The sequence below is a fragment of the Staurois parvus genome, unplaced genomic scaffold, assembly GCF_062004578.1.
Source record: "Staurois parvus isolate SC_StPar_1 unplaced genomic scaffold, SC_StPar_1.0 ptg003325l, whole genome shotgun sequence".
In the NCBI taxonomy this organism is placed as follows: Eukaryota; Metazoa; Chordata; class Amphibia; order Anura; family Ranidae; genus Staurois; species Staurois parvus.
Genome location: NW_028321121.1, coordinates 20,806 through 32,209, shown reverse-complemented (window position 1 = coordinate 32,209; position 11,404 = coordinate 20,806). Strand labels below are relative to the sequence as shown.

Here is an 11,404-nt window from a genome sequence, read left to right as displayed (position 1 = left end):
CTACACCCTACCTTAAGGGCAGACAGGAGCTGTGTCAGGATCCTTGCTGAAGAATGCTTGTGTACAGGCAGGGAGAGGGAGCCGGAGAGACAGTGAGCTGCAAGGGGCGGGGCGCACACACGTGATGTCATGTTGCTGTGAGGACCGCCCTGCTCAGCGGCAGATCTGTCATTGCAGGCTGGCGGTCCAGAAGGGAGCATTTTGGGGCCGTTCTCGGACTGTGGTCCGCCATTTAGTGACCGCTGGTTTAGATACTGAGCAAGTCTATTGTAGCTAACACGAATAGCATTTTGTTTGTTCACCACAAACTAGAAGAAAAACTACAGCAGCCAGTGGGAAAGGTCTAAATTTAATAAAATTAAACACTGCACACAGAAATCATGACTACGTACATGAAGGTGCACAGAGCAGCAATGCAGGATGGATGGATGGATGGATGGAATGAGTCTGTTGGCGACTTTTACTGCAGTGATCAGGAGGGAAGGAGGATGGGGATTCTGAGGTCATGGAGCTTCATCCCACTGGGCACAGCATTCATGGTTCCCAGGTAGTGACATGGAGTCTTGCGCTCCATCTGTTGGAAAAGAGAAGAAGAATGAACAAATTGAATTGACTGCAGGAGGACATGACACAAAAAAGAAGAGGATTGGAGCGGTTTGCCTTAAAAAAAAGTACAACCTTACATCACTTTAAATTTATCCTGTATGTTGATTAAAAAAAGAGAAAATCAATGTTTCCTGTAATCCCTCACCCTTTCCCAACAATTCCCCCCCTTCAACAAGCACCAGCATGACTTCACAAACACCACTCCTTCGGGGCTTTACTTTCATTTCCAACTGAACAGATTGGCTGAGGAGCAAAAACCAGGAAAGTATTTGCATTTGTGGAGGTTGGCATTATGGTGAACTTGTCGCTTTATCCTGAATGTGCAGATTAATTTAACCTTCATGCGTTTACTTTGCAAGGAAGAATGAAGGTTGAATTTTATCAAAGAGAACCTGTCACCCAAACACCATGGAGAGACCCATCCTGTGCACAGACCCAATACACAGCTTATTAGTATAAAATTATGGATGTACTACAAGCCACAATGTTAATGCTGCTCCCTGGGCAATTCACAGGCTGTATTTTATTAAATATTAGACCATCCTAAAAGCGTGGTCTTCCACGGGGCTAGGAAATGCACAGTTGAATAGGGACCCATCCATCTTTCAAAACAGCTCTTAAATTTACCCATATATTAGAAACAATGTGAAACCCCCCGGAAAAGCAATTGGCTGGAAAAAGACATTTGATATACCGTATTTTTTGCTCCATAAGATGCATTACCCCCCCAAAAAAAAAAAATGGAGAAAAATGTCTGTGCATCTTATGGAGCGAATATGGAGCAGCCGGTCTGGTATTCCTGCTGCCGCCGTGTCAGAATACCTGGCCGGCCACTCGGCTCTTCTCTGCAGCAGAGCCCTTACCTGTTCCTCGGTCCAGAGCTCTACAGTCTTCTCTCCCAGCACCGGCATCTTTAGTGTGGGCACCAGGCTGTGACAGCCGGGTGCCCACTGCGCATGCATGAGAAGTGTTGCTCTCTGTGAGTGGTCCAGCAGTCTTCTGGGACCTGTCAGTGTCCCAGAAGACGGGGAGGGAGAACAACTCAGTGCAAGTGGGAGTGGGTACCTGCTACCCCTCCCTCCCCAAAGGTCCGCAGTCTCTGCTCATCCCCTGTACTGTGTCCGCAGTCTCTGCTCATCCCCTGTACTGTGTCACCAGTCTCTGCTCATCCCCTGTACTGTGTCACCAGTCTCTGCTCATCCCCTGTACTGTGTCACCAGTCTCTGCTCATCCCCTGTACTGTGTCACCAGTCTCTGCTCATCCCCTGTACTGTGTCAGCAGTCTCTGCTCATCCCCTGTACTGTGTCAGCAGTCTTTGCTCATCCCCTGTACTGTGACCGCAGTCTCTGCTCATCCCCTGTACTGTGACCGCAGTCTCTGCTCATCCCCTGTACTGTGACCGCAGTCTCTGCTCATCCCCTGTACTGTGACCGCAGTCTCTGCTCATCCCCTGTACTGTGACCGCAGTCTCTGCTCATCCCCTGTACTGTGACCGCAGTCTCTGCTCATCCCCTGTACTGTGACCGCAGTCTCTGGTCATCTCCTGTACTGTGTCTGCAGTCTCTGGTCATCTCCTGTACTGTGTCCGCAGTCTCTGGTCATCTCCTGTACTGTGTCTGCAGTCTCTGGTCATCTCCTGTACTGTGTCTGCAGTCTCCGGTCATCTCCTGTAGTTTGTCCGCAGTCTCTGGTCATCTCCTGTACTATGTCCGCAGTCTCTGGTCATCTCCTGTAGTATGTCCGCAGTCTCTGGTCATCTCCTGTATTATGTCTGCAGTCCATTGGGTCAAAATATTTTTTTTCTTGTTTTCCTCCTCTAAAACCTAGGTGCATCTTATGGAGCAAAAAATACGGTATATCCACCTGTGTCTGTCTGGGTCTCTTCCCTGCCGAGTAACCACCAGCTTATCACTGACCATTCCTGCAAACTTCCAGGAATCTAAAAAAAAAAAACAAAAAAAAAAAAAACACTTAGCTTAACACTTAACACAAAAAACATAGCTGGTGTCAGTGAAAGGAATAGTCCATCACTGATGGGAGGAATAATACCTCATTGTTGGTCAGAGGGAGGAATACACCCTGTTCCAAATTATTATGCAAATTCTATTTAAGTGTCACAAAGATTAAATATTTTGTTTTTCAGTTTAACTCATGGATGGCATTGTGTGTCAGGGCTCTTTTGATCACTGAACACAATCTCGGACACCTGTGATAATTAGATTAGCAGGTGAGCCCAATTTAAGGAAACACTACTGAAGGAGGGCGTTCCACATTATTAAGCAGAGCACCGTTTTCAAGCAATATGGGGAAGAAAAAGGATCTCTCTGCTGCCAAAAAGAGTGAAATAGTTCAATGCCTTGGACAAGGTATCAAAACATTCGATATTTCACGAAAACTTAAGCGTGATCATCGCACTATTAAGAGATTTGTGGCTGATTCAGAGCACAGACGGGTTCGTGCAGATAAAGGCACATTGAGGAAGATTTCTGCCAGATCCATGCATCGGATCAAGAGAGCAGCTGCTAAAATACCATTACATAGCAGCAAACAGATATTTGAAGCTGCTTGTGCCTCTGGAGTCCCACGGACAACAAGGTGTAGAGTCCTCCAGAGTCTTGCAACTGTGCATAAACCTTCTATTCGGCCACCACTAACCAATGCTCACAAGCAGAAACAGCTGCATTGGGCAGAAAAATGCATGAAGACTAATTTTCAAACAGTCCTGTTCACTGATGAGTGTCGTGCAACCCTGGATGGTCCAAATGGATGGAGTAGTGGATGGTTGGTGGACGGCCACCCTGTTCCAACAAGGCTGCGACGTCAGCAAGGCGGTGGTGGAGTCATGTTTTGGGCCGGAATCATGGGAACAGAGCTAGTCGGCGCCTTTAGGGTCCCCGAAGGTGTAAAAATGACCTCTGCAAAGTATGTGGAGTTTATGACTGACCACTTTCTTCCCTGGTACAGAAGGAAGAACTATGCTTTCCGTAATAAAATCATCTTCATGCATGACAATGCACCATCTCATGCTGCAAAGAATACCTCTGCATCAATGGCTGCTATGGGGATAAAAGGAGAGAAAGTCATGGTGTGGCCTCCATCCTCCCCTGACCTCAATCCTATTGAGAACCTTTGGAGTTGGATCTGTGTTTAACAGATGAGGCTGAGCGCTCCTTACGTTGGACTCGCCAGAAGTGGTATTGCAAAGCTAACAAACCAGACTCTATGTTGGCCCGTAGATTGCGTTCTTTTGCGCAACACCCTAAACCGATATCTTTACGTACTCGTCACAATACCCTTACGAGCAACCCAGTAACGGTTTTAGAGGAGTTCCGGCACAGACTAGCTAAACTTTACTCTGATCCCACCCGGGCTGACCCTCAGTCTATTTCTGACTTCTTATCTAGTTTGTCATTACCTACTTTAACACCGGCCCATAAGGATCTGATGGATCGCAATATCCAAGTATCTGAAGTTTTGCAATGTATAGCGGAACTGAAAACAGGCAAACGCCCAGGTCCTGATGGATACACGGCACTATATTATAAGAAATTGGCTGATGTGCTCGCTCCCCACCTTGCCGCTATGTTTAATGCGGTGAAGGGAGGTTCAAATTTTTCCCCGGACTCTTTAACTGCTAATGTAGTTATGATCCCTAAACCGGACCGAGATCATTCTTCCTGGGCTAATTATAGGCCTATCTCTCTTACCAATATCGATATGAAGATTCTTACTAAGATTTTGGCTACTCGATTGAATTCCTTCCTTTCTCGTCTGATTAAAAAGGATCAGGTGGGATTTGTTCCCCATAGGCAGGCCGGAGATGCCATTAGACGTATTTTACAATTGCAACATTTGGCCCATACTCGTAAAATCGATATGATGCTCTTATCCTTGGACATCAACAAGGCTTTTGACACTTTATCCTGGCCGTATCTCCTGTCGGTCCTCCATCGTTTTGGCTTCGGTCCTTCCTTCTTGCGATGGATCTCTTCACTATATACATCCCCTCAAGCGAAGCTTAGATACTACGGATTTGAGTCTTCTACGTTCTCGGTTGCTAGAGGTACTAGGCAGGGCTGCCCGCTTTCCCCTTTACTTTTTATCTTAGCCCTGGAACCGTTGCCAGAAGCAATCCGTGTACATCCTGATATTAAGGGAATCGATGTGGCGGGCTCCCAACATAAATTATCGTTGTTTGCGGATGACATATTATTGTCAATCTCGAATCCGGGGATTACTTTGCCTAATTTACTAGCAGTTCTTGATTCTTTTGCCACCCTCTCAGGTTTACACGTCAATCCAGCTAAATCAAGAGCTATGTCAGTTACCCTCCCACCATCACTTCTGACTACTTTGAAGCAAACGTTCCCCTTCCAATGGCTTTCGGCCTTACCATATCTAGGAATTAAGCTTACCCCGACATATGATGGACTGTATCAGGCTAACTTTCCCACTGTTTTTCATGAGTTGACTGAGCTTTTGTCCTCTTGGTCCCATTTCCCGTTATCATGGTTTGGCAGAATTAATGCAATCCGTATGACCTACCTTCCTAAACTATTATACCTATTTCGTGTTCTGCCAGTTTCAGTACCTTCGCATATATTGCGTATACATCAGCGAAAACTTTTGTCCTTTATTTGGGGCTCCTCTCGACCTAGAATTAGCAAGCACATTTTATTTGCGCGGCGGAATGCGGGCGGGTTATCTGTTCCAAATCTCCAGTCCTATTATTTGGCGGCTAACATTGCCCCTTTAGCTCATATTCATGCTTCTCACCATTTCCCCCTGTGGGCTGTAGTAGATATGATGGACTCTCACCCGATACCGCTCCCCTCCTTGCCCTGGCTCCCTAATGCTCAGCGTCCATCTAATCTTAGCCCAACGCTGACACTTTCGCTTCGTCTTTGGGATTCTATAAAATACTCCGCTGGCCTTATCTCTCCTCATCTGCCTCTGCTACGTCTATTGCATAACCCATTATTCCCTCCGGGTAAGGATAACCCTAGACAGTTTGTCTGGTGGCAGACACATGGTTTTTATGATATTCATTCACTCCTATCCCCCACCAGAATAATTACCTTTGACACTTTGCGTTCTTCTTATAACATTCCCCTCCGAGAACATTTTGGTTATCTTCAACTTCGTCACTTTATTCATACTCTAATACGTACGCATCCAGGACCTTACCGTTTATCCCCTTTTGAAAGCCAGTGTAGACATAGACCTCATGCTCCAGGTCTGATCTCCCTGATTTATTCTTCCATTATGTCATATAGAACCCCTCCGGTTCGTTCCTACCATCAGCGTTGGCAGTCGGAATTAGGGGGAACCCTGGATCAACAAGACTGGCAGCTCATGACCCAAACATTATCTAAGTGTTCCAGGAATGTTATTATTCTTGAGAATGCCTACAAAATTCTATACCGATGGTATTATACGCCTGCCCGTCTAGCTAGTTTTATTCCTACCTATTCCCCGGTTTGTTTTCGGGGATGTCAGCAATTAGGTACCATGGCACATATCTGGTGGACTTGTCCTAAGGTAAGCAGGTTGTGGATTAGGGTGTATGCCCTCCTCCGCACTATTCTTCATACAGACATTAAGCGTAATCCATATGAAGCGCTTCTATTTAAACCACCAGAGGGCCTTCTCCGCTCTGAACGGCAACTGGCATCACATTTATTTATGGCAACTAAGTTGACGATTGCGAGGGCTTGGAAGACTCCTGTTCTTAGCTTTGAGGCTGTCAAAAACCGGATGAACTTCATAATGGTCAATGAAAAACTGACGGCCATATTATTGGATACCCATACAAAATTTCTGCAGATATGGCGTTCCTGGCTGGACGTAGCCCAGCCCTCGAGATTCGACCAGTCCCTTCTATCGATATGAGGATGGATTCTGCTGTGATCCCCCCGGGGCCCCTCCCTCTCCCCCCTTTTTTTTTTTTTTTTTTTTTTTTTTTTTTGTTGTGTGTCTGTGTGTGTTGTCCATGTCTCTCTACTATTTGTCTTTTTCTACTCTTCTGTTTACTCTGCTCTTAAACATAATTTACGGATTGTACCTCCTGTTCTCTACGCTGCATTCGTAAGGCTATTTATGCAATCTAGATTTCTTTTTAAATTCTAGGTCATGAATATGTGCTGTTTTTTGATGCGGCCTTTTCTCGGGCCTTTCCTGTTTATTATAATGTTGATATAGCAATACTTCCCTTTGGAGTTTACATTATCATTGCCCACAAAGGTCTGTTGCCCGTTCTCTCCCAACCTCCCTCCCCATCCCCTCCCTCCGGGCACCTATGTAAACTTTTCCGATTTTGCCTTTATTGATGCATGCCTTGCACCAGCTTCCCTTCATTTATTGTACTATGTAAATGTTGGTCATTGAATTTTTGTTACGATTGTCTGTTCATCTTTGCTTATTTTTCAATAAAGCTTTTTGTAAAAGAGAACCTTTGGAGCATCCTCAAGCAAAAGATCTATGAGGGTGGGAGGCAGTTTACATCCAAACAGTAGCTCTGGGAGGCTATTCTGACATCTTGCAAACAAATTCAAGCAGAAACTGTCCAAAAACTCACAAGTTCAATGGATGCAAGACTTGTAAAGCTGCTATCAAATAAAGGGTCCCATGTTAAAATGTAACGTGACCTGTTAAAATGTTGTTAAAAGTTTGATTGAAATAGCTTTTGATTTCAGTAAATATGCTGCAAACACAAGAAACTACAATTTTCAGTTCTTTACAACCTATAAAGTGTTTTGAAACTTACTGTGCGGAATAATTTGGAACAGCGCATTGTAAGTGTTTTAGGTTTCAAAAAAATCCTGTTATCATTAGGAGGTTTGTTCAATCAAATTTGAATTGTACTCTTAATAGTTGATAACATGAGAATTATGCCGACTGTTATTTACATCAATTATTTAGGTAAATGAGAAAAATATCATTTGCATAATAATTTGGAAGTCCAAAGGGCTAGATAAAGGCAAGTAAAGGACTGGATATGGCCCTCGAGCAGCAGTTTGGAGACCACTGGTCTAGGGAGTAGTGATGGACGAATTGGAAAGCACTTAAATGTGTTCAACAATTCACAGGATAAAGTAATATTTGAGCAGGTAAAGACTTAACAACTGGGACTTCTAACCTGCCCAACTGACTGTAGGTTGGGAGATCAGGGCACACTCACTCAACATCATAAAGCAACTGGAAATGACAGGATTCTCCCAATTAAGTCTTCTTAAATGTAACCCATTGGAATTCTGCACCACAATCCTTTTCCAGGGTTTGAACACTGAAACACTGACAATCCCTGTTATTTCCCCACCCTCCCCAATAACTGGCCCTACAGCCACTGCTTATTTTTAGTCAGGAGCAAAATAGAAGTATCATCGCCCATGCCATGTATGAATGCGAATTCACCCTGCACTGCAATATGGTAAATGTCTGCAAGCAATATCCATCTGTACTATCGCCCATGCCATGTATGAATGCGAATTCACCCTGCACTGCTATATGGTAATCTATACTGCTTTTAAAATCCACCTCTAACTGAAGCCGATTCATGGCTATCAATGTTCTTGGTAATTCTTACTGCTTCCCAAATCTTTACGGCTACGTTCACACTAGCTTTGTCAGCAGGCGTCAGACAGGCGTTTGGGAAGTGTTTTTAACGTTTCTCAAACACCTATGAATATTCTGCACATGGCAGCACACAGTGCTGTTCACACTGAAGCGTTGCGTCGCCGCAAAACTGACGCCTCATGTTGAGTCAGGAGGAGTTGAAACCTCCCATTCAAGTCTATGGTGACGCTCCTCAAACGCCTGGGCGTTTGTGGAGCATTAATACCATTAAACTTCATTATAGGTGTTTGTGGTGCGGTTTTAATGCTTGGTAAATGCCTCAAAAACGCTTCCCAAATGCCTGTCAAACACTATAGGAGCGTTTGGCAAGAGTTAGAGATAAGTCAAGTGTGAACGAGCTCTAACTCTGTCCATATTACTGTGGTGTTTATTTTGCTCTTATTGTCTTACCCAAATTTATGAGTTGATCCTAATCTTTACAACTCTGCCCTCCTGCAGTCTTTTTGTCCTCCTTTGGTGTGAGAAATTTGCCCTGCTAGCCATGTGTCTCTCCTATGCATTCCTCATTGATTAATTGGCAATACCCCCACCCAACTCAGTAAAAATTTAGACCTTCCTTAGGGGAGGCACAGCCAGAGGCAGCACAGCCATGGGTAGCATTGGCAACTATCATCTTGGATTAAGTATTGAGCATTGCACTTTGGCTCTGCACTTCAGCAAAACCACAGCAGACGACTTCAAATACTAAACAGACTACAGGTGACCTGTTTCCTCTTCCACTCTTTCATCTCTTACCCAGTCTGCTTCTTCATCTCACCATTCTGTAACATGCACTCCCTACTCCTCCTTCTCACAGTTGTATCCTCTCTCTTCAAACTCTCTCTCCTACACCCCTCTTCTCCACCCCACAACTCATATATATCACCCTCACTCCTACCTTCACCTTATTACTGTACTCATCAACTCCTGCTAATTCTGAACTCACATCCTAATAAAACCTCCAGGACACTGGGACCTGTCCCTCCATATAAGTCACACTCCCATATTACCTCTCTCACCCTTCTGCATCTCCTAACATCTGGGAGACATTTCCCAAATCCTGGGCCACCATCTTTCTCATTTGACCAACACACCTTATCCTCGAACTGCGGCCGCAATCCACACAATCTGGTTACTATTCCTCTTCTTTCTAGAACCAGCCTCCCCTTTTCCTGTGCCCTTTGGAATGTCTGCTCTGTCTGTAACAAACTCACTTCTGTCCATGACCTTTGAATCACTAACTCCTTTAACCTACTTGCAACTATGTAAGGGTGTGACGCATGGATGAATACTGACATCTAATGTTAAACTATATTGTGCCTGTAATATGCTCTTTGGTCAGTAGATGGCAGCAAAGTACAAGAATCGATTTTGTAGTGACTTTTGCTAAGACAAGATAAATGCTTATTTACCCTATAAAGTTTCATGAATACTAATTTAGGGGCCGAGTAGGACCCTCAGAAGGGTCATAGTGAACTGTAAATGCAGGTTTGAGGCTGCAATTAAGAAATGACTTACTGCATCACAAACTCTGAGGAGGAAGTGGAGTCTGGGTCTGGCTTTTGGATGCTGAGGACGTCTGGAGAATCTGTGTGGGGCCTGGAAGAGGATTTACGGCTCACAGTGGAATCTGGCAAGGACACCTAAGGAAGATCCACAACGAGGCCAGGAAACAAGTGACTGTGTGGTCTGGTTCCGGAGTGGGTCAGGAGAAAACACCAAGAGCCTGGCAGGGAACCGTAAGTGCGGCTTTGCCGCAGCACATCGCACCACACGTGGTCAGTGACATTTTATATATACCAGAAAGTTACAAGAGACATACTCCACTTTCCTTTGGATTACAAATAGTATTGCGCAATACTTAGGGTGCACCCCAACGTTATATCTTGCTCAGGAACATTCAGGCGCAGCCAGGCTGCTTTCTGGACATTGGGGAAAAGTCCGCAAGTACGGGGTTAGTGTTAGACAGTATTATTCTTACTGTATGGTTATGCGCTGTTATCATTCTGTTTACGTATGCTCAACTACATGATCACTATAACTCTTCAGTAAACGTAATTGTGGCATCGTGTACCCTCTGAATCTGTGGGCCCAGCCCTCGGTTTTCCTTCAACTACAGAAACCTGGCTTCATGAATCTGACTTTCCCTCTCCTGCTGCCCTTTCCCATGGTGGTCTCCTCTGGACTCACTCTTACAGGTCTAGTGGATGGAAAGGAGGTGGAGTTGGAATCCTCCTATCCCCTCAAAGCACTTTTCAGGACCTCCCTCTCCTCATTTGAAGTTCACTGTATACGTCTATTCTCTCCAATTTCTTTAAGAATTGCTGTGATCTATCAGCCTCCTGAACCGGTATCACGCTTCCTTGTTGACTTCTCTGCCTGGCTGCCTTACTTTTTCTCTTCTCAAATTCCCACAATCATTCTTGGTGACTTAAACATCCCTGCTTATCTTAAAACTCCTGCTACCTCTAAACTTCTGAGCCTAACCACTTCTATTGACTAAAACAATGGACACATGCTTCTACTCACTCTAATGGGAACTGCCTCAACCTTGTATTCTCCTACCTATGCACTTGTCAGGGATGCGGGTGTGACCAGAAGTGTGTGGACTGACACAGGGAAACGCAGGCTTCAGATATGGTATAAATAAGACAATTTATTAAGACTAACAATACAAATATAAACGCAGTGCACCAAACACCAAGCTAACACAAATTCATACAACAAGGTAAAACAAACCCAAACCTAAACTGATATAGATACACAGGTACATACACATATAGAGCACAACGTAGCCAGGCAGGCCGTGTCGATAACTATCGGGCAGGTAGGTACAGGAGGAGCAGGCGGAGAGTAGTCAGGTCACGAGCCGGGTACAGCAACTAACGGACAGGTAGGTACAGGGGGTCAGGCAGAGAATGGTCAGGGTCACAAGCCAGGGATCAAACAGGAGAAGTCAGCAGAAGTCAGGATTAGGCAGGGTCGGCAACAAGTCAGGCAGAAACAGGAACAGGAATGCAGGTTACAAGATACAGGGGCCCATGGAAAAACACACACCAAGGCACAGACTGCAGGTCTGGCCATCCCTTAAATACACCACCTGCAATCAGCCCCAGGTGATGGCTAATTGCCGAAGTGAACCTCTGGTTGTTGAGAGCACCCGCTGGCCAGCCCTGGTACTGC

At 45.1% G+C, this 11,404-nt stretch overlaps 1 long non-coding RNA gene across 4 annotated transcripts in view; it reads right to left on the bottom strand.

The window, feature by feature from the left end:
- Positions 1–330: 330 nt before the first annotated feature.
- The window catches only part of LOC149428312 (uncharacterized), a 31,861-nt gene continuing 20,787 nt past the window's right edge, over positions 331–11,404 (bottom strand). For 3 of the 4 annotated variants that reach the window (XR_016310779.1, XR_016310780.1, XR_016310781.1), the window contains one exon: positions 331–574. This is a non-coding gene — a long non-coding RNA (uncharacterized LOC149428312). Of the gene's footprint in view, positions 575–2,470; positions 2,547–11,404 lie in introns of all 4 variants that reach the window. The other variant, XR_016310782.1, reaches the window with a different exon arrangement.